The following is a 19,507-nucleotide window of genomic DNA, read 5'->3' on the forward strand; positions in this document are numbered from 1 at the left end:
CTCCAGTGCCATCTTAAACTTAATCTGTCTAAGACTGAACTGTTGATATTTTTTTCCTCTAGGAAAGCTGTCTTCATTCTCACTATTTTCTATAGCTATAGACAATGTTCTAATCCACCTTAGAAACCATCATGTCATCTTGCTTTTAATGTTGATTTCTCACTTTCTCCTGTTCCTTGTGCTCAACCGATTATTAAGACTCATATTCTCTCCTTCATAAGATTGGTACATCTTTTATTTATTTGTTTAGCTATAAAATTTCCCCTCAGGAACCTAAAGTCACCAAAACGGCAACACAGCTTCCTCTGACACCCCTCTACAATGCCTCCATGTTTGGTGAAGATTAGGTATCAGATGTCTGAGTTATACACCCACAAAGAGCTCCCCCCGGGAAAGTTTGCCCCAGACACCTAGAGACACCAAAATTACAGAGAAGCTTCTACTGAATATATTTTATTTATTTATTGAACTTCTATCCCACCCATCCAGACAATGTCTACTCTGGGTAAAGGTAAAGGTAAAGGTTCCACTTGACAATTTTTGTCCAGTCGTGTTCGACTCTAGGGGGTGGTGCTCATCCCTGTTTCCAAGCCACAGAGCCAGCGTTTTTGTCCGAAAACAATCTTCCGTGGTCACATGGCCAGTGCGACTTAGACATGGAAAGCTGTTACCTTCCCAACGAAGTGGTCCCTATTTATCTACTTGCAGTTGCATGCTTTTGAACCGCTAGGTTGGCAGGAGCTGGGACAAGCGACAGGCACTCACTCCGTCGCATGGATTTGATCTTACGACTGCTTGGTCTTCTGACCCTGCAGCACAGGCTTCTGCGGTTTAGCCCACAGCGCCACCACATCCCTCTACTCTGGGTGGATCACATCAAATAGAATAAAAACAGTTAACATATAACAACAATTTCACAAGAGTGAACAATCACTCAAGATGGAGATAAAAGATAAATCAACTGGTGCCCGGAGGGAATGCCTGCCTAAATAGCCAGGTTTTGATTTGGCTATTGAAAATACCGAGCAAGGGGGACCAAGCAGATCTCAGAGGGGAGATTATTCCAAAGACGGGAAGCCACTGCTGAGAAGGCCCGGTTTCTGGGGCCTTCTGAACCTCGTTTACAATACCTCCAAGTTTGGTGAAGATTGAGTTTCCCCAAGCCAGCTTCTAAAGGGCACTTTCTGGAGGGCACTTTGTGGGTGTATAACTTGGATGCCTTCCTCAAACTTAGAGGGATTGTAGAGCAGAGCCACGAGAAGCTTCTCCATAATTCTGGTGTCTCTGCATGCCTGGGGGAAACTTTCCTGGGGGAGCCCTCCTTTTAGGGGGTTCATAATTCAGAAACCTGAAACACAAACTTTACCAATCTTGCAGGGCTGAAGAGGAGAGTCAGGGGAAGCTTCCCTGTGAACTTGGTGTCTCTAGGTACTTTGGGGTGGATTTTATAGGGATATAAATAAAAAACCAAATTGACAAATCAAAAAAATGTGTGGTTCGTTGAACTTGATGAATCACGAATCAAAATAAATCACCATTTTACTGATTCGTGCCCATCTCTAATTCTGACTTATGGTGATCCTTTCCAGGTGGAGAGTACTCTGAAGTGATTTCCCATCCCCTTCTTCTGGGAGCGCCCTGGGACTGTGTGGCTTGGCCAAGGCCACTCTGGATGGCACTATCCACAGGAAGCACAGTTGGGAATCAAACTCCCAACATGTGGAGCCAGATACCTAAACCACTGAGATACAGGTAAATGCATATATCTAATATGTACTAAAAATTTATGTGTCAGTTTTCACTGTTGTATTGACTACAATTGCTTTATTTTCCTAGAGTCCATGACTAGTGCAATTTAAACAACCCAGTAAAGACACAAAATTGGGTGTGTGCTTGATCAATTCTAGGACTCATGTGCAATTGCTCCTGGCATGGACACTCTGTCAAAAGGGGGACTGCTCATGTGATGGGACAGATTTTCCAGGAAGATCTTGGCCTTTGTATTTTGCGCAACACACATTCTTCACTACAAAAAATTACTTTTGCCAACATTTTTCGAGAAGTGTCCGCAAAGTGAAAAATGCACAAAAACCTCCCACATGGGGAAAAAAATTCTCACATAGCATTAGGAAGATTTTTTTTATGTTTCATTTTATTTATTTATTTATTTTCTTTATATCCTGCCTATCTGATCAGTAGACCACTCTAGGCGGCTTACAACAGGGATAAAACAATAAATTTTTATTGGCAATAATTAAATAGGGGACTATATATATATTGATTTTTGTTCTTCCTCCTCCTTTTCTCCCTCTTATTTTTCCATCTTGAGCAACTTGTTTATTGATGTTTAAAATCTTTTTATATTTTTAAATTGTTATTATATATGTTGGAAGCTGCCCAGAGTATCAATTGACTAGATGGGTGAGGTATAAATAAATAAATAAATAAATAAATAAATAAATAAATAAATAAACAAACAAACAAACAAACAAACAAACAAACAAACAAACATAAAGCAAAAAAAGTGTCCTGCCTCTTAATTTAAAACATTTAATTCCAGTGCCACCCTTACACTGTATGAGTATTTACAGCATGGCTCTGACTGGAAATACCATCATACTTTCATGATGATTATGTACTGCATAAAGACTCTAGTTTCCCAAATGTATCACATTTTAATGAGGGTATGAATGTGTCACCAACAAGCTAACCTAAAAACGACACCCTCGGGACACTGGAGGCAAGGACCCCGTTTTGGGAGAGAACATCGCGCCCAAAAGTGACACATATGTTTTCCATCCACTACATCTTCATAGCACTGGTGCCAAAAGCAACAAGGCTACACCCCCTGCTCACAAGTGCCGAGCTAAGAAACCAAAGTGCCTTCTCCTTCCAGCTGGTCTTCGAAGGATCCAGTGCTGGAATTGATTGGAGGAAATGAGGGAGGACAAGAAGCAGAAGGAGAGACACCGAGAGAGGCAGAAGTGAGATCATCCCCATGGAAACACCCAGACCTTTAATATAGAGTGCAGTGAAGCTGGCAGGGCTCAGCCCAATGTCTCGGAGTCTTTAATTAAGTAGAAGAACCGCTGGGGTCCTTGGTTGGATGATTAGGCCAGACAGATAGATAATGGAGAACCCTGTGCTTTGGTTTGCCTGTGATGTTCTCTGTAGATCATGGTTAAGAATAACGAGTCTGTTGTCTCCTCCTAGCTTTCAGACGACGGCCACTTTGCTATCTGCCACAGTCGGACACTTCAACAGTAGAGACCATGCTTTGATCGTGGAAAGACCAAATGTCAATCTTCAGCCTTCATTAAAAGCTGAGACTCTGTCCCATGCTTGAAAAGACCTCTGTCTCCCTTACAAAGCTGGAGTGCACAACTGTGATCTTCCCTTTGTTGTTGACCTATGACAGCTCTCACTGCCATAGCTAATGGTGACCATTTTTGAGAACTGGAATCCTGCTGTATTTCATGGGCCACAGTTGACTCCCAAAGCGGACAAGACTAAGCTAGAAAACCCCATAAGTTGACTTTGTACAAGAGCAACAAAGACGAAAAGTCTTTGTTATTTTTCCAGCTTCCACTCTAGGGGTCCATTCTCTGGTCTCAGGGCATGGGCCTGGAATCTCACAAAATAGCCTACTGTCATCTTATTGTGGTTCATTAATTCAGGACACAGCATTTAGATATGTTCAGAAGCACTCTTGTCTTTTCCATCACCTTGTGTGCCACAGACCTGCTGGAATTCACATCCTGGTATTTAAAATTCATTGCTAAATCTCCATGCTATCTGTCTCACACACACCATTTTGCAATTGTGGTCCAAGGAAAAGCCCCAGGTCTCAATCATTTCCCTAAAATCTCAGGGATGGGATGTCACTTCCATGGGAAACTCCAAGAAGGGCTGATGAAAGTCCTGTTCTCATCAATCAATCAATCAATCAATCAATCAATCAATCAATCAATCAATCAATCAATCAATCAATCAATCAATCAATCAATCAATCAATCAGTCAGTCACTCAGTCAGTCTGTCTGTCTGTCTGTCTGTCTGTCTGTCTACTTATCCATCCATCCATCCATCCATCCATCCATCCATCCATCCATCCATCCATCCATCCATCCATCCATCCATCCATCCATCCATCCATCCATCCATTCTCTCTCATGTATAGTTCACCTTTCTCCTGGTGATTCCAGGAGTACACCCAAGTTGGAGGGAGCATAACTCTACCCAGTGTTACATACAGCACTGATGTTACCTGTCTGTCATGGGTTTGGAGGGAAAGTTCCATCCTATGGGGAGTGGAAGGCGGGACATCAGGAGGAGGGGCTGTACTGTATATATATGTGGAGTTTGTGTAAAGAGGGGAGAAGCTGGAGAAGAGCTGAGAGAAGAAGCTTGAGTGGGAGTCTGTGTGTCAGACAGGGTACTACTGTGTGCCAGTCAGTACCAACCTGATAGGTTCAGGTGTCTGTAGGGTTAGCCAGAACTGATAGGTTCAGGGTCTGTGCTTCAAGTTAAGTGTTCTGTGTGAACCAAACTGTGTGTATGTATGATTGAGACTAAGCCACGTTACTGTATCTTATTCATTTGATCATTTTATTTTCCCTGTGTGTGTTTAAATAAACCTTATTCCTTTGTTAGTTAAAAATCCATCCCTGGTCTGTGTAACTTCTTATAGGGAATGGTTGGTGGCAGCTTAGTGAAACTGTGGCATATCCCAGTAGGTCTGGGTTTGTCACACCCAGCATACCTATTCCCGAGCACTTCTGTCTTGTCTGGATTAAATTTCAATTACTTTGCCCTCTTCCAGCCCATTACTGACAAGAGGTACCAATTTGGAACCCAAACAACTTCCTTGGAATTTGATGGAAAGGAGAGATACAGTTAGGTGTCATCAACACACTGGTGTGACCAAACCCCAAAACTCCGGACAACCTCTCCCAGCACTTTCATGTGTATGTTAAATATCATAGGGGTCAGAACAGAACCCCGAGGCCAATAGCTAGAATGTTGAACAAGAGGCTTTCAGCAACACCTTCTGTGTTCTCTCCTCCAGGAAAGACTGGAGTTATCATAAACCAGTGCCTACCAATCCTGTCCCAGAGAGACAGCCCATAATTGATGACACTGAAAGCCACCAGGAGATCCAGGATAACTCCTCATGTCTTGTTCCCAGTGTAGGCCATTCCACACGGCAACCCCGTCTCTGCCCTACAACCAGGCCTGGAGCCAGACTGGAATGGGTCAAACTGCCTACTGCTACCCTATGAAGATTCCAGTTTTCGTGACACATCTTGCCGATGAACAACTGATTAAGAAGTTGGGGGGGGGGAAGCTTTGAAGTCCTTAAAAAACAAGCAAGCCAAAACAAAACAATTCAAATGGTCTTCAAATGACTTGGCAAAACAATTTAGTTAATGGGAAGGAGGAGGAGGAGGAGGAGGAGGAGGAGGAGGAGGAGGAGGAGGAGGAGGAGGAGGAGGAGGAGGAGGAGAAGAAGAAGAAAAAACAACAACAACAACTAGGATGGTTATGAAGCCACTTGTGCTTTTCTAAAAGGAGCCTGTGTTTTATTACTGCTTCATTTGCCCTAAATTACAGGGAACAGAAAACCCATTATGGTGACCGAGTGCCTTCTTATAAAATCCAAGCCTGTACTGAGCCACTTGTGTCTGTGCGGCACAAGTGCCAGGGAAGCAGACCATCAATCAGTGCCAGTTGGAGCTCTGGTTTAAGTGCTATTTCCAGAGGCCAAATTAGAGGCAAGGCAGGCTGACAGCTGCTCTTCTCATTTGGCTTCTGCCTCCAGACCAGATCACAGGCAAAACTGAGCGCCAGGGAACAAAAGGCCAGGGATTACCCACAGAAAACCGGGTCGCTCACATGCATTGCTGGGCGTGAATGTCAAAAAACCCCTTCACTTCCAAACTACTGGAGTTCTAAGCAACTTTAAAAACAAAACAAAGCAGACTTTCACAGAGTTGGATGAAATGATCCCACTCCTTTTCTTCTTTTCTCCTTTTCTTATTACACCATTTGAATTCATTTGGATGTTGGTAAGAGGGTACACTTGTCCGTCTACAAAAAAAAAAGTTGATTCCTTTGAAATGGAGAGCTTTGTGGATACCTTAGACTGCCAAAAACATGAACCAGTGGTTCCTGGATCAAATCAAGCCTGAATTTTCTCTGGAGCCAAAAAGGGTGAAATGGAAGCTATCCAACTTTGGGCACATTCACAAGAAGGCAGGATTCTCTAGAAAAGACAATAATGCAGAGAAAAATGGAAGGCAGCAGGAAAAGAGGAAGACCAAATATAAGATGAATTGACTGCATAAAAGAAGCCACAAGCTCAAGTTTGCAAGAGCTGAGTAGGGCTGATGAAGACCGGGCATTTTGGAGTTGCCCATTCATAGTGTCACTATATGTCAGAGGTGACTGGCTCGGATATAACAACATATAATAGTGGTGCAGATAGACTGAGATAGATTTATGGCTAATGTATTACTCTAACTTCTCCCTCATTCCATTTAGCAGTGGGGGTTTTCACAAGAACTTTTCCAAGTTACTTTTTAGGACCAAAAGACACAACATTTTCGGACCACACTTTTTGGCTGGTTTAGGGTTTCTGGGAGTTACAGTTCAGAAAAGTAACTTTGCCAATATCTGATTTCAGCACACTGGCAGTAATCCATCTTCAGACATTAATAATAACTATGCCAAGAACCTTGGGACAGCTTGACGGAGATGGATTACTCTCAAAAGCTGGCTATCTACTTAATTTTTGGAGGGGAACAGTAAAGGTATTGCCTGCTTCTGCATTTGCAGTCATTTGGGTTTGGGGATGTGTGGGAAAGGTCTGCGTGACCTTTTACTGATTTTCTTTTTCTGCAATTGGCAAGAATCTTAGTATCAAGTAGTTCACTGAAAACAGGGCTGTGTTATTTGTTGCTTCTAAGTACTTTTCCAGGAAAAGTAACACAATAAATATACCCATGACATTCACAACTCAGAGGAATGGATATGATTTATACATGGGCATTTACTGTATTCCCCATTGCATAATGTCAAACCAAAAATTACCCATCCAGCTGCCACGTCTTATCTCTAGTTCAAGTTAACAGGCCAACTCTCATGTAGAAGACTAACTTTCATGCTGGAGGTGGCACATAGTTTCCAGAGCCTTCATCTGGCTGAAGTGGGGTTTTTTTATGTTGGCTGGATAACTCAGTGGTTTAGGTATCTGGCTAGCTGGAGCTAGAGGTTGGGAGTTCGATTCTCCAATGGGCCTCCGGTGAATCCACACAACGGAGTGAGCTCCCGTCGCTTGTCCCTGCTCCTGCCAACCTAGCAGTTCGAAAGCATGTAAAATGCAAGTAGATAAATAGGTACCATCTTGGTGGGAAGGTAAAATGGCGTTCCCTAGTCACGCTGGCCACGTGGCAATGGAAACTGTCTTCAGACAAGTGCTGGCTCTATGGCTTGAAAACGGGATGAGCACCGCCCCCTAGAGTTGGACATGACTGGACTAAAAAAAGGGGAACCTTTGCCTTTAAAATGCTCCTAAATGTTCTCTATCCAGAAAACCCTGAATAGGGTTGTCACTGTTTTGATGGCACATAATTAATTACATGTTGTCAAGCTGCTTCTGACTTATGGTGACCGTGTGAATCATTATTTCCAAAAGGTGATGTCATTAACAGCACTGCTCCTGTCTTGTGAACTGACATAAATTGTTAGAAAAGCCAAACTGAAATGACAATTTCACCTGTCCCTCCAGAGAATCCCTTTCAGCAACGTGTAATAGAACAGCTTTGAGATCGTTCTTCAGCTGTAAACAGAGTATTACAGGCACCCTATAGCATGTATATTTTTAGCTGTGAAATTCTTCCCTCTTATCCCTGTTGCAGTGCGAAAATCCAGCTCTGTAACATTTTCTCTCACTAACAAGAATCTGAGCCTTCTCCTATATTAAGATGGAGCTATATTTTCAAGCTTGCATTGGCTCTTCCGAATGCCCCTCTGTACAAACAGGACAATCTCTATGGAAATGGGCCAAGGATCACAAATCTGACACCAAAAACCGCAACACACAGAAACCTGTTTTCAACCATTTCAATCTGCCAAGACACTCTGTAGAAGATCTGAAATAAGTAAAGTTATGAGAAAGGATAGAATCCTTTTCTAAAAGATGCAGATAGATTACCACACCAGTACTTGGGAGGACCTTGGAATTCTAACAGTACACTACCCTAGTTTTGAAGAGTAAGTTTCTAAGATTTGCAAGTAAGGAAAAAGAGCAATTCTGCCATATGTTAGAAAAGGGTGGGACTCAACACAGGAGATGAATCTGGAAGTGTAAGTGTCCATCACTGCAGTCCTCAAAACCAGTTTGTCCCTCAAAATACAGGCAGCGGAACAGATCCAATCTTAACAACTGAGGGGGAGGCCTTTTGTAAATGTTACGGTTCTTAACTGCCCATTCAAGCCCAAGCTACTCTCAAACATGTTGCATTACAGTAGGAATAATCTGTAACAAGCTACTGTCCCTGAAAAAAAATCATTTCTTTCCCAGCTACTGCAAAGATGGCAGTGAAGCTCAGAGGAACAAGGGGACAGGGTTGATGTCACGGTTCCTGCTAACTGAAATGTCCCATGGCATTGCCCCCATAAATCTTGGCTCCATAACACCACAGGTTTCCAAGAACCATTCCATCAGTCCCCTAATGAGTTTCTCAAAATGTGCAATTAGGCTGTTATAACAACACTTGCCTGCCCTCGACCAGGAGTTCTGACAATTTCCTTGGAAAAAAATTGTCCAGTTCAATGGCAACTGTAGTGCTACCAAATATGACTAAAGACCGGGAGGAAGGATTGCCTTTTCCATTGAGAAACTGCTCCCCTTTTTTTTTCTTGTTTAGTGTCCAAGTCCAGATTCCTAACAGCAACTTTCCTTAAAAAAAGAAAACCATAAAATGTTCTTCACAAACCACACACAAGGGACTGCCATATATATTTTGTTAGGTTGGACAGTGGAGTCCAAACAAGCTGCAGAGAGAGAGAGAGAGAGAGAGAGAGAGATGTTTATTCTCAGCCAGGGAGGACTATCATTCACTTGTTGTTATGTGACCTCAAGTTGCCTCCGACTCATGTTGTCCCTATGAATAAGTGATCTCCAAAATGTCCAGTCCTCAACAGCCTTGCTCAGCTCATGTAGACTCAAGCCTGTGGCGTCCTTTAGGGCAGTGGTTCTTAACTTTTGTTACTCGGATGTTTTTGAACTGCAACTCCCAGAAACCCCAGCCAGCACAATTGGTGGTGAAGGCTTCTGGGAGTTTCAGTCCAAAACTCCTGAGTAACCCAAAGTTAAGAACCAGTGCTTTAGGGGATCACAGAACAACCCAGTTGGAAGGGGCCTACAAGGTCATCGAGTCCAACATAGTGATGAGGATATTCTTTATTTTATATTTATTTACTCTATTTATATCCTGCCTATCTGGTCGTTATGACCACTCTAGGCGGCTTACAAAGTCTTAATACTATAATAAAATAATAGTAATTAAAAAGAGAGATTACGTTAAATAATCAAAGATGGGGAGGAAAAATGAAAGATAAACCACAAAGAAGAAAAAAGAAGAGAAACAGATATTAACTGGAGGGGAAGGCCTGCCTGAACATCCATGTTTTTAGTTGGTTTTAAAAAATACCCAGCGAGGGGCCCCCGTGAATCTCTGGAGCGAGATTGTTCCAGAGGTGAGGAGCCACCACCGAGAAGGCCCGGTTTCTTGTTTTTTTTCCTTCCGGGCCTCCCTCAGTGTCAGGCTCCTCAGCCTCACCTCCTGGCTCGCACAAGTGACACGGGTCACAAATATTTGTATTTGTAAATGAATACAAATATCCCCATCCTAGGTGGACCTAATGAGGATCTGTCCCCCAAGACTGGACCATCCACTCACACATCCTGGCACCATGAAGGCCCTGCTCTTCCCACCAATAGGGTCAGGAGCTCTGCTGTCTCCCTGCCCGGCTGACCAATCCAGGCAGGATGAAGGAGGACGAGTCTCCCCACACAGCTGCTGAGTGGCCAGCCGCACAGGGAGACAGTGGCACAATTGGTGGAAAGAATGGGACTTTATTCACATTGGGATGCATGAGTGGAGGGATGGTCCAGTCCCGGGGGACAGATCATTAGGTCCAGCTGGGACGGGGATATTCATATTAATTTATGAATGCAACGTTCCCATCTGTAGCCCAAACTGAATGGACTGGGATACAGTGGAACTGTGCTCCAATCTAAAACCCTGAATCAACTTTTAATTCGATTCAAGCGACCTACGACCTAGAAGGTGGTTCTCCCTACACAAATCCTATCCCACAACAACCCTATGTAATAAACTAGGCTAAATGGTAGTTGTTGTTTAGTCGTTTAGTTGAGTCTGAGTCTTCGTGACCCCGTGGACTGGAGCATGTCTTCCACTGCCTCCCGGAGTTGGGTCAAAGTCATGTTGGTCACTTTGATGACACCGTCCCACAATTAACCAGTAGGCTTAATAACTGTGTGGGGATTTTAACCTTTCTGTCCCTGGCCCAAGGCAGCCACTCAAGCCACATTGTCCTACTGGCTCCAACGACAACTGTGCTGAGCTACATGATTACCCCAGAACAGAATACACTGAAATGCTCTTATGCATTTCTTTGTTCTGTTTTGTTTTCATTTGGTTTGGTTTTGGTTTCAATTAAGGTCATTTCCAGTCTGAATTGCTTCCAAGGATATCAGGTTGGCATAAGCAATTTCTTTTGCCATTCTCCCATTGTGCCTTTACAACCACTCAGTTTTGTAGGTTAAATGGGGGAAGAGAGACTCTTTAGATACAGCGTTTATCTTCCATCTGTATCAGAGCTGCATTACCATTAAGTCACAACTAAAGGGGGCTTTGTTTTCAGAATGAGACCTGAAAATGAGGGGGAGAAAAACAGTGTGTATACACCTTAAATGCATATGATTTTAAAGTCCATGACTATTCCTCCTTCTGGGGAATGGACTCAGTGACGTTTGGGCCCCTTGGAGCTCTACTATTCTATGCATATTATGGGTAAGTTTGTACAGACTTCAAGGGAAGTTCCCCTTGGGCAAGATTTTGCAGTATGTTTTGTTATTGCTGTTTTGTGTCGTCAAGTTGAAACTAATTTATAGCAGTCCTAATAGGGCTTTCAAGGTAGGTGAGATATTTAAGGAGTGGCTTTACATGTTCCGCACTCCCAGTGGGTTTCCATGGCTGGATGGCGATTTGAACCCTGGTCCGTCACTCTATCCACTACCCCACACTAGGCTCCAGCAACGTGTTTAGCAACACCTAAAGATCTCACTATGTCAACAGGGAGAGTCAGCACCAAAGACAGGACTGGACAGGCATGTGTCAAACTGGCTATACTGCAGCACATGGCTTTGTAATAAAAGCCCCACAAGATTTCCCGTTGGTTTTATCCCGTGCAACTTTCTTATCATCCACTCCTCTATCTGACTCAAAAGTGATGGCAATGGGCTTACCCGCTAACTAGCAAACATTAGCAATAATGAGAAACTGCAGAAGGAGGAGGTGGAGGAGGAAGAGGATGAGCAGCTGGTGCTCATGGCAGCAGTAAGGCCCATTCTCTAACAGAGGGCACTCAAAATCTTGGAACTGGCGCTATCGCTTAGATTAAAAAGTAAAATAAAGAGGGCTGTGTTGCCCAGATGACTTTTAAAATCCTAAAACATTTTGATGATATTCAGTTTCCCACACGAATGCCGGGGGTTAGCCAAACCAATCAGGAACACATTTGAGTCATCCAGTTCAGTCTTACCCCTTGCCAGCTTATTGCAGAACAAACACGTTCAACAGTGATACGACTCAAGAAGAGAGAGAGGCAAAAAAGTTGTTACGTTCTTCGGTTTTGCAGGTCATAAAGCAACTGCTCTCTCCTCACTTGGCAGGTGCCTGTTAGCTTTGCTTTAGGTACTCTTCCACCGTGCTGTGAAGCTCTCCCTCTGGTTACACCTGTTTGGACACAAAGCCCTTCTGATGTTCACAGCGCAAGATGCAACACTGATCGGCTGAGATTCCCCCAACATTAAGTCATTGTAGTGAGAGGTGCTCTGCTCATCTTCTACCTTCCACACAGTGTGCAGAGCAAAAAACCAAAAACTCAAGGGTTGTGGCACCTAAAAGATAGTATTTTAGTGTGGCCTTTTATTTATTTCTTTGTTTTATTTATTTATTTTATTTAAAGGCCACCTTTTTCCTGATAAGGGGACCCAAGGCAGCTCACAATATTAAAAGAACAGAATTAAAAACAAGACAAGTTACACATTAAAAAGCAATTGAACGCTATGCTAATTCGAATACAATTGAATAATTAAAAGCAAGCAAACATTAGAACTATCTTAACTTTAAGAAGGCATTCAGGGACTCAACCATGCTTGTTTAAAGCCCGCCTGAAGACATTGGGTCTTCGGCTGTCAGCAGAAGGACCAAAGGGAAGGGTCCAACCTGATCCCCCAGGGACAGCTTTCCATAACCTGGGGGCTGCCACAGAGAAGAACCTCTCCCGTGTCCCCATCACCTATGACTTTGCTGGTAATGGGACTGATGAGGGCCTCTTCGGATATCTTAAACACTGAGAAGGCTCATATGGGAAGATACGGTCCTTTTATGGATCACATGCCACTTCCTCAAACTCAGGCAGTGGAGATGCTGAGCTACAGGTTTACATAAAAAGAGTACATGGTGGAAAGACAGAGACCAAGTAAGTTTGTCCTTGGAATCTGGCCCCTCTGAAAAAAGTAACGTCAAGACTTCAAAAAATGAAAAGTCCAACAACACAAGACATGTTCCTTAATGTGTGGCCTCCTTTTATTAATTCATTAATTGACACCAAGTTCTTTATTCACAACCCCAATTTCATGCCACATTAGGGAGAGATTGTTGATGACTAAGCGTCCTATTTTTAAAACATCTACCCTTCGTATTCTCTCAAGCCCTGAAGGTTTTTAATAGAGCTAATGTCTTCACATCTGTGCATATTGATCGCGAAAATCCTTGCCCATTTAATGAATTGTATGTATTCTTGCTCTTTGTTCTTGTTACTGATTTTTTTGTAGAGTATAATTCTTAACAATTAAAGAAAAAGTAGGCAAAACCACACGTACCAACGCAACCGCTCATTTGCCCTCTTTGGGAATTCTTACAACTTCTTCCAGTGAAGGATCACGTCAGCTTTGTGGCTCGAGAGGGGCACAAACTTAACAACAAACCGGGAAGTTCGTTAAAAATCCCTGGTTTGTTGGTTCACATCAGCTTGGGTTTGTCAAACCCGATGAAGACAAAAACGACACGATCTATCAACTTTGTCAGTGATTTTTACGAAATTCCTGGTTTATTCTCCCCTGTTCCCTTCCTACTGCCCCTGTTGCCTCCCTCTCTTCATCTTCCACCTCCACCACCATCTTGAGAGACAGTGGATGTGCATGACCCCCCCCATCAATTGGGGGCAGTGGGAAGGGGCAAAATTGTTTTCTTTTTAAAAGAAGTATGATTTTTTAAAAAGCGATTTGTGGTTCGTTTGTTTTTTTCTAAAAAGTCTGGAGGGTTTGTGATTAGCCACGAACCGCAATTTTTGTGGTTCATATCCATCTCCACTTGCAGCTCAAGGAAGCATTTAACTCAGATCTGCCCTTTGCACAATGAACCTGCTAGGCAAAGCTTCCTATCTAAGATGCTGAAGCCAGAGCAAAATGACCTGAAGCCAAAAAGGCTGCCTGTTCACTCCAGCGTGAACTTGCTTTGATCTGCATTTGGCATGAGTGTCCATTTCAGAACCTCTTTCGCCCTTTCAGCGAGATTGCGCTGTATGAGACTTCTTTTTGCTTCCAAGAAACCACGTGGGACTTCCCCAGTGTGTTGTAATCTTTTCAACATGTCCCCCCACAAAGCCCTGAGTCCATCAGTTCAGAATTGTTGCAATCCCTGTGCAAAATGAGTAGAGTAGGCTTCGGTCTAGATGGGCGGGATATAAATTAAATAAATAAATAAATAAATGCTGCATAAGGTTCCCTAGAAAGAGCACTGAGCTATCCAGAACGTGACAGTTTCTTATACAAAAAAGGGAGGGGGGCAAAAAAACACAAGATGAAGTCCAGGGTTCTTGTTTGCCTAGGAAGCGGAGAAATCTCATGGGTGCCGGTGGAAACCCCAGTTAGAAGTCTTGACAAGGTGCAAGGTGAGAAAATGCAAAAAAAAATGAGATTTATTCTGAGTCTTCTTCACAACTGTAGGATTTGACAATCAGTCATTTGTAAGAGGGCACATTTTCTTCCTCCATGCCTGATGTCCAAGGCATGTGGCAGTGAAAGACTTCACTTCCTGGAAGGATAACAGAAGTTGAGTCTGAATAATTGGAAAAAAAAGGGGAAGAAAGGGGGGGAAAGGAAAAAGCACCCGAGTTGATTCTGAGCTGATTCACTGGTTGACAGCAAGTCCTGCAATTCAAGTCCCATCCCTAGTTTTTGGTATTGCTTTTGCTTATCATTTTATCCTTTTTTGTATTTGTATAATTGCTGCTTTAGGTAAAGGTAAAGGTTCCCCTTGACAATTTTTGTCCAGTCGTGTTCGACTCTAGGGGGCAGTGCTCATCCCCGTTTCCAAGCCATAGAGCCAGCGTTTTGTCCGAAGACAATCTTCCGTGGTCACGTGGTCAGTGCGACTTAGACACAGAACACTGTTACCTTCCCACTGAGGTGGTCCCTATTTATCTACTCGCATTTGCATGCTTTTGAACCGCTAGGTTGGCAGGAGCTGGGACAAGCGACGGGAGCTCTCTCCGTCCTGTGGATTTGATCTTACAACTGCTTGGTCTTCTGAACCTGCAGCACAGAGGCTTCTGCGGTTTAGCCCTCAGCGTCACTCACGTCCCAACCTGACATTTAACTGCATCTAAATCATATTAAAACTTAATGTGCCATGCTCTGTGTACACAGCAGAGCCCTAGTCGGGCATTATCAAAGCAGACACACAAAACATACACAGAGGGAGATGGCATTAGAGCTGTCCTCCTTTTTCAACAGTCCAATTCCTTTTTACCATCCATGGTGAAGAGCCTAAAGCATTTGCATGCTTTCGAACTGCTAGGTTGGCAGGAGCTGGGACAAGCGACGGACGCTCACTCCGTTGCATAGATTCGATCTTACGACGGCTGGTCTTCTGACCTTGCAGCACAGAGGCTTCTGCGGTTTAATCCACAGTGCCACCTTGTCCTTAGACATCTATTTTTTAAAAAAAAAATCCTTTAAAACCCTTTTCTTATGTCCTCCCAGGGCTATTTAAAAATAAAGCTAAAATAATTTTAAAAACTAAAACTAAAACTGTGGGCTGGGGGAGCCTGAGAGCTCTCAAAAGATGGCAGAATACTCCATAACACTAAGTAGATTACAAAAGCAGACTTTTAAAATTAGAATGTATAAATATTAATCATGGGGATATGTGCAGGAGGTTGGCACCACATTTGGAGAGAGGGGCTACCAGAATCCCACCTGCTAGGTTGGCGGGAGCTGGGACAAGCGACGAGCACTCACTCCGTTGCATAGATTCAATCTTATGACTGCTTAGTCTTCTGACCCTGCAGCACAGGCTTCTGCAGTTTAGCCCACAGCACCACCACGTTCCTACAATTGCTGCTTTAGCTGCAGATATTGTTTTGTAATGAGGTAGACCACCTCAGGCCCTCTTTAAAGAGAAAAGTGGGGTAAAAATGTTTTCAAACACATAGATATAAATAAATTGTGCAGGCGCTTTCCAGTCCTTTTTATCTTCCTGCCTCCCTGTATCCTTTGACCCCATGGTTGGGGAGAAATGACATTCCCCTGGGCAAGTGTCTTGGGGAAGGTGACCATTTATGGCCTTCCATCAATCTTCAACTGGGAGCCTGGAGAGGCAGGAAGAAGCTAAAGTTGACCTCCAACATCTGGGCAGTGTTCGCCAGCTCACATCCATGACAAAATGGACCACTAGAAAACTGAACACAGTAACGCATCCCCAGAAGCTAAGCATTTGTAGTGCTTAATAGCTACGCTGCGCACGCAACAAATGTAACCGTAAATGGCCACTCTTTCTTCCCCCTGCAGACATTAGCCTAGGGTCCTGGGGCTCTTGTTTTGCTGACCAGCTTGATCTTGACTGTCTCAGCTAGGAAACCTGCAGCTGCTAAAAGCTCTGACAAACCCCCTCAATGAAACAAAGACAGATAGCCTTTCTGAAATGCAGTAGCACCGTCATGCTTCAGCAGCTGCTAGCTCCTGGGGATCATCAGGCCCAGGCCGAATGCTTTGTATGGTTTCCTCAGAGACGGTCAGGACAGGTCAATGGGATGAAGAGAAATTGATGATGGTTTGGCCACAGAACGAGCCGAGAAGCGTGCATCAAGGGAAGGCTGTGGAACATGATTCTGAAGGCAGCGTGCATTGTGCACACACACCTCTTCTGTGTCTTAGAGGGACCCTCCAAAATCAGCAAGACAGGCTTCGCTTAACTGAGCACTGAATAACTTCCCCAAAAGCCTGTAGATATTTATTCACTTCCCCAACAGCCTGAGAAATCTATTAAGTCTACTTTCTCACTCAAAGAATGAATGTATAAGGATTTTCTGGGTGTTGAGCTTGGAAAAGTAACTTTTTAAAAGTGACAGCTCTTAGAATCATCTAGTCAACATGGCCATTGCTGGCTAATAGTTATACAATAGGTTTATTTATGGTCCTTAGGTAAACGTTCCCCTTGACAATTTTTGTCCAGTTGTGTTCGACTCTAGGGGGCGGTGCTCATCCCCGTTTCCAAGCCATAGAGCCAGCGTTTTTTGTCCGAAGACAATCTTCCATGGTCACGTGGCCAGTGCGACTTAGACACGGAACGCTGTTACCTTCCCATCGAAGTAGTTCCTATTTATCTACTTGCATTTGCATGCTTTCAAACCGCTAGGTTGGCGGGAGCTGGGACAAGCGACGGGAGCTCCCTCCGTCACATGGATTTGATCTTACGACTGCTTGGTCTTCTGACCCTGCAGCACAGGCTTCTGTGGTTTAGCCCGCAGCGCCACCACGTCCCTTGACCAGTGACATAAGTATAAAACCTTATAAAACCTTAAAATTTCAAAATTTCAACATTCCATTAGAACATGTTGGCATACATACAACTGGGAACTACAATCTAATTGGTATTTAACTTCCGCAATCAAAGTATTGCTACACAGAATTTTGCAACTTGACAGGTGATCTGCATATCAATATCCGAGACAAGGAAGTCAAGCCTATTTCTCTCTGAATGTCCTGGGAATCTATCTATTAAAGGGGTTACAGTCTCTTTTCGCACTGCTTCATACAATGGGCAGGTGATGAACATATGCTGGCTAATGGTTTATGTAGACCCCAAAGGTAAATTCTCCCATGCCCTGCCCCTGTGTTATGAAGGCGCTCCCTTTCAGATAATGTTTACATAGCACCCCAGCATATTTTCTCCAGATTTCTATTTGTTCTTAGATGCTTAAATAAACAGAGGGGAAGGGATAATGAATGAGGACAAGAAAGCCGGCACTTTTCATTCTGACTGTATTCAGTCAGTAGGCAGGTCTCTTGCTGTCATTCTGTGAGGAACACACAGGAACACTTCCATTTTGTATCACATGAAGTGAAGCTTTCACAGCTAATCCAGAACTGGCTTGATGGTGAAAAAAAATCCTGATGGAGCATTGCTGGTCCCAGTGAACCAGTAACTGTCTTTCACAATCCCACTAACAGGAAGGCCACACTTCTCTAACTAGGTTGTCTTTAATTAGTATTATTAGTATTGTTATTAGTGGTAGGATTGGTATCGTCATGCATAGTAATATGTTCCACCAAGTCAACTCTTATTTCTGGTGAGCTTCCTAGTTTCTAGGCATGGAAGAACAGACAAACACATCAGATGCTCTCGGTCTCAATCAGTGGTTCCCAACTTTGGGTAACCTAAGTGCCCTTGGACTGCAGCTCTCAGAAGCCTTCACCACCAACTGTGCTGGCTGGGTTTTCAGGGAGTCGTTACCCAAGTTTGGAACCACTTGGTCTAGATGATCTCAGCATGACCTCTCTCCTGGGTGGCACAGTGAGGACACAGATGCCCGACCCAAGCTGCTCCATTCCACTAAGCTATACCAGATCCTCATCTCTAATTAGCCCTTTCTTAAATTAGCTCCACCCCTCGCTACCCTTCTCTACAGCACGGCAAATGGGGCTTTGGTTCAGGGAACCAAACATTAGAGGTGCTGAAAGGGGAAGATAAACTTACTGGAAAGTGTTAGCAAAATAAAGGATGACATCTCCCAGCCCTATTTACTTTATTTTCTTGGAAAATAGACAGTTTACTAGATTTTTCTTCTTTTATTTTGATGTTACCTTAAATCCAGGTCTCAGCGCTAAGCAGATGGGACAGGGTAATTTCTTGTTATAGCCCTGCTAGATGGTATCCATCTCTCCCATTTTGGTAGTTGTTTTGTCATTTAGTCATGTCCAACTCTTCGTGACCCTATAGACCAGAGCACGCCAGGCCCTTCTTGGTGTTTATTATTTTTCCATTTGGTTCCCCCCAGAGAACTCCATGGAATGCACAGTTTTACAAGGTGTCAGTTGCAGATATACCTGTGTTATCCTAGTGTGAAAAAAATCTATCTGGTCACAGCATCCCAAAACAGAAGGCGGCACATTCAGCTCCAGTCTTAGAAAGGCAGTATCTGTGATCCTCTTTCTGGCCTTTGCCTCCATTCTTTCAGCCATTGTCTTAAGGAGGTAGATGTGTTCCTTCTGACCTCACTATGCCAAGTAGGAATTGTATCTGTGTCTCATGCTATATAAAATAAAATGGATGGATGGATGGATGGATGGATGGATGGATGGATGGATGGATGGATGGATGGATGGATGGATGGATGGATGGATGGATGGATGGATGGATGCATGGATGCATGGATGCATGGATGCATGGATGCATGGATGCATGGATGGATGCCTTTTTCCTCTCTATCACTGACATCAGTCTCCATTCCTCCTGGCCAAGGGCATCCAGTAATACTGAGGTATACCAGAAAGTTTTCCTCTCACTTCACTTGCAAAAATCTCCAAGTATCCGTCCAGCAGCACAAACAATTCTGATGTTCTGAATAGCACCATGGTCAACTTAATAGGCTACAAACTGGAGTCAGCAGAACCTAGATGAACTTTAGTGACATAGCGATACATTTCTTAGTGAGTGTGGAGAAGGACAGAGAATTCCACATCTATGTCAATGTACTGTCTGCCCTTCAACATGAACCATGGAAGATTTGAATGTCAGCTGCCCCAAAGGCTCTTGATGTTCCCCATTATTGGGCCAAAAAAAAAATTTACCTGGCACATTTATTAATACTACTGCGGAGCTTCTGATGTGAAGGATGAAAGATTGTAT

At 43.6% G+C, this 19,507-nt stretch overlaps 1 protein-coding gene across 3 annotated transcripts in view; it reads right to left on the bottom strand.

Moving 5' to 3' along the window:
* Positions 1–19,507, bottom strand: part of COL22A1 (collagen type XXII alpha 1 chain) — a 201,783-nt gene that overhangs the window by 129,476 nt on the left and 52,800 nt on the right. The gene's annotated exons all lie outside the window — the stretch shown is intronic.

The sequence above is a fragment of the Pogona vitticeps genome, chromosome 4, assembly GCF_051106095.1.
Source record: "Pogona vitticeps strain Pit_001003342236 chromosome 4, PviZW2.1, whole genome shotgun sequence".
NCBI lineage: Eukaryota > Metazoa > Chordata > Lepidosauria > Squamata > Agamidae > Pogona > Pogona vitticeps.